We start from the raw sequence: 4,777 nt of genomic DNA, 5'->3' as shown, positions 1-4,777 counted from the left end.
TATATATATATTTATATATAATTATAGAAAATAATATATATAATAAAAATATTATAATTATTAATTATTGTAATTCTTAATTTTTTAAATATAAAATAAAAAAAATTATATATAATTTTTATTTTTATAAAATATTTTTCTCAAAATCGAGCTAGAGCTTATGAACTATTGACTCGAGCTTTGTAGAATAGTCTTGAGCCGAGCTCGAGCGAGCCTGGTACTATTCGGCTCGGCTCAAATCCACCCCTAGATCTAGGTTCCTTACTCAGATCTCTTCCTCTCTCTCTCTCTCTCTCATTTTCTTTGTCGGAACTATTGGAACAAAGGATGATGACTAGATCTCATATCTAGGTTTCTTACTCGGATCTCTCCCTCTAATGATAACCGAAGTAGAGCAAAAAATTGAATGAAAATGGGTTTGTAATACTCGATTTGAGTCTTGTTCGAACTCTTTGCTCTAGCTTGCTTCAATTGATCATTTAGGATTTCTTGTTTCAGACTACAAGTTTGAGGTTTAACTTTCCCAATGAACAAGTTCAAATGGCTCAGATATCCAAATTAATGTTGATTTAAAAAATAAATCAACAAACAAGTTTCTTGTTTCAGCCATGTAAGCTCAAATGCAACAGTTCCGTGCTGCATCAAGTTTCTCAGTACCAGTACCAACAACAGTTCCCTTCACTGCCTCAGGCCGAGCAACCGCTTCCTCCTCGGCATTCGGCCATGTAGCAAGCCAAGCTCTCCCGCCGGAGCGAACGTCATCGTCGGGGAGAGGCCTCTCAAGCCCAAAATCCTTCCAAAAGCCAAGCCTCGTCCCATGGCAGGAAGGAGAGACCAGTCACCCCTGCCTCGCAGTCTGCAGGCAGGTCGGGGGCCTCCCAACCGGTCAGGCCCGCATCGTCTTAGCACTCTCAGTTTGAGCTCCCACTCGCAGAAAACCAGTTCGAGGTCCTAGCCGCAGATTACAGGCAGGGCCCTTCGATTCACAGCTATCATCAGTGGTCCGAGCCCATCGATCTAGGTAATACTGAAGCCAACAGCACCAATGCCGAGCCGACAAAGCAGCAGCGGAGGCGCCGATGAGCTCGCCGAACTGCTACCCGCGTCCTGCCCGAGTTCAAGGGTAAAGAGGAAGTAAGCTCAGATGAAGTCAAAGCTACTCCTCTCCTTTTAGTTCCTTCCCCTCTGTCGTCAGAACTTCTTGCGGTCCCTATGCCAAAGGACTTCAAGCTCCCCCTTGGATAAGTATAACGGATCCTTTCCGAACGACCATGTTGATGCCTTCCAGTCCCAGATGCACCTAGCAAGGGCCAGTGAATCCTGTATGTCCGTGGCGTTCTCCACCACCTTCAAAGGGGTGACCCACACATGGTACTGAAACCTTGCGCCCGGATCGATAAGAAGTTGGGCGCAGTTCGTGCAAATCTTCACCTCCCATTTTGTCACCAGCAAGAGGTGCCCAAGAACTCAAGAAAGCCTCCTTGGCATAGTCCAAAAGGAAGGGGAGTCCATTCGGAGCTATATCAAGCGGTTCAATGATGCTTGTTTGCAAATACCCGATCTGGATCCCATAGTTCGTCTCACCGCGGCCAAGCGAGGCATTACCCATAAAGAATTCAAGTGGCATGTGGTTGTTAATCAGCCTAAAACTGTGACTGAGTTCCTCAAGCTCACATATCAGTTTATAAGGACAGAGGAGGAAATCAACCAGAAGAACGCAAGTGCGCTCGAGAAGAGAAAAAGGGAAGGTGAGTCCTCGATTCAAGGGGACGGTAAGAAGAAAAAAGACCCAACTCGGGGGGCAAGGCCGAGTCAGCCTTTTCGAGCTCCAGCAGCCGAAAGAAACGGACTACACACCCCTGAACGCGAAGCGGGCCGAGATCCTTATGACAATCAAGGACGCCCCGTATGTGAAGTGGCCACCTCGGCTAAAGGCCAATCCTAGTGTAAGAAATAAAAATTTGTATTGTAGTTTCCATAAAGACCACGATCATAGCACCGAAAATTGTAAAAACCACCGTGATGAGATAGAGGAGCTCATCCGTCGTGGATACTTGAAAAATTTTGTACAAAATAATAATAATAATAATAATAATAATAATAATAATAATAATAATAATAATAAAGCAGGTCGGCAGGATAGAGATGCTCCCGAATCCAGCAGGTAGACAGAGCAACTGTAGAGGCATCCCCCAGAAGAGAGACCAGTTCGGGGGACCATCCACGTGATCCCTGGAGGTTCGATTGTCGCGGGTTGTACCACAGTTGTAGCTCAGACATCAGCTCGTGAGGCCCCCAGGGAAGAACAGAACCCACAGAAGCGGCCAAGGATGGAAGATCCGATCTTTTTCACAGAGGACGAAGCGCATGGGGTCCACTACCTCCATGATTATGTGCTCGTCATAAAGATAAAGATTAATGACTTTGAAGTCATGCGTGTCCTCGTCGACTCCGACAGCTCGACGGATATCCTCTTCAAAGCAGCATTTGACCAGCTCCAGCTCCAAGAAAGCGACCTAAAGCGCACAGACACTCCCCTGGTAGGCTAAGGCGGAGAGGAAGTCAGGCCCCTGGGAATGATTACAGTACCTGTGGAAGTTGGCACTTGGCCTAGCATTGTGAGACTCAACCACGACTTCTTAGTGGTCGCAACCCCCTCCCCATACAATGCCATAGTAGGTCGGACGATCACCCATGCCCTGCGTGTAGTGGTCTCTACTTACTACTTGGCAATGCAGTTCCCCACGGACATCGGAATCGGGATAGCGCGAGGTGACCGACTTGAGTCTCGCAAGTGTTATGTCGCCGCCCTCAAAGGGAAATCCAAGGTGGCCGACAACCTCGAGCTGGAGCGACCTACGGAGCAGTGCGAGGAGCAAGCTGCGCCCACAGAAGAGACTGTCTCCATCCCGGCATCGACAGAGGACCCAACTCGGAGACTTCAGATCGCCGCTTCTATTGAGGAGCCCCTGCGATCTCAACTGGTACACTTCCTACTTGAAAATTTAGATGTTTTTGCATGGTTCGCGGCAGAGATGCCTGGCATAGACCCTAGCATCATAACTCACAAGCTTAATATTGATCTTGTAGTTAGGCCTGTTAAACAGAAGAAACGCAAATTAGCCCCAGAGCGATGGAGGGCAATCGACGAGGAGGTCGGGAAGCTCCTCACAGCCGACTTTATCAGGGAAGTCCATTACCCGAGATGGGTGGCCAACTCCGTTCTGGTAAAAAAGGCTAATGGTAAATGGCGCATGTGTGTCGACTACACCGACCTGAATCGATCTTGCCCAAAGGACTGCTTCCCACTCCCCAGGATCAACCGTCTGGTGGACGCGACCTCAGGGCATAAGTTGCTGAGCTTCCTAGACGCCTATTTGGGCTACAACCAGATCAGGATGGACCCAGCTGATGAAGAGAAGACCGCCTTCATAACTGAGCTCGGCCTGTACTGTTACAAGGTCATGCCCTTTGGGTTGAAAAATGCCGGGGCAACCTTTTAGAGGCTTGTAAATAAATCATTTGAGCCATTGATTGGCAGAAAAATAGAATGCTATGTAGACGACATGGTCGTCAAAACCCAATTTTCGCATGATTTAATACAAGATTTGCATTCAGTTTTTGAAATTTTGCGTAAATTTAACATGAAGTTGAACCCCAATAGGTGTGTCTTTGGTGTCACCTTGGGTAAATTCCTGGGGTACATCGTTAACCGGCGCGACATTGAGGCCAACCCGGATAAAATAAAGGCCATCCTAGATGTGAGACCACCCCAGAAACTGAAGGAGGTTCAGAGGCTGAATGGCTGAATAGCTGCTCTAAGCCGCTTCATGTCCAAGTCAGCAGACCGCTGCCTACCTTTCTTTAAGGCAATTAAAAGCAAAGGTTTTGAATGGATCGAAGAGTGCCAGCTCGCGTTTGACGAGCTCAAAAAGTACCTCGCTAGCATACCGGTCTTAACCCGACCCGAGGAGGGTGATGTTTTAGAGCTGTACCTCTCGGAAAGTGACGAGATGGTCAGCTTGGTACTGATAAAAGAGGTAGGTCGGGTCCAACGACCTATCTACTATGTTAGTAAAGTGTTGTAGGGAGCATAGAGGAGATATCCAAATCCAAAGATAAAAAAGTTGGCCTATGCACAAGTTATTGCAGCCTGGAAGCTTCATCCGTACTTCCAAGCTCACACTGTCATCGTCCTCACCAACAAACCTCTGAGGCAAGTTCTACTCAAGCCCGAGGTCTCCGGTAGACTGACGAAGTGGGATGTTGAGCTCAGCGAGTATGATCTCCAATACAAGCCTTGAACTGCTATCAAGGCCCAAGCCTTAGCAGACTTCGTCGCGGAATGCACTTTCAGCTCCAAAGTCTCCAGGCCGGTCGAGCACGAGGCCCCCAGCTCGGGCAAGCCCAAAGCTCCCAGGCTGGTTGAGCTTGAGCACCGTGAGGTAGTAACCAGTGCGACATCTCTCCTAGTTAGGCCAAGCGCGAACTGGGATGAGGAACATTGGATCCTTCACGTTGATGGCTCATCAAATCAGTCGGGTAGCGGAGCCGGAATCGTTCTGTACAACCCAAGCGGCACAAAGCTGGAGTACGCACTACGTTTTGAGTTCGCAACATCCAACAATGAAGCGGAGCACGAGGCATTAATAGTCGGGCTAGCTCTAGCCAAAGAGGTGAAAGTCAAGCATATCGTCATCTGCAGCGATTCACAGCTCGTGGTCAATCAAGTCACACGCGAATACGAAGCTCGTGAACCAACCATGATTGCCTATTT

Source organism: Nelumbo nucifera, chromosome 3 (genome assembly GCF_055504915.1).
Source record: "Nelumbo nucifera cultivar China Antique chromosome 3, China Antique-T2T, whole genome shotgun sequence".
Lineage (NCBI taxonomy): Eukaryota > Viridiplantae > Streptophyta > Magnoliopsida > Proteales > Nelumbonaceae > Nelumbo > Nelumbo nucifera.
This window is presented reverse-complemented; position numbering follows the sequence as displayed.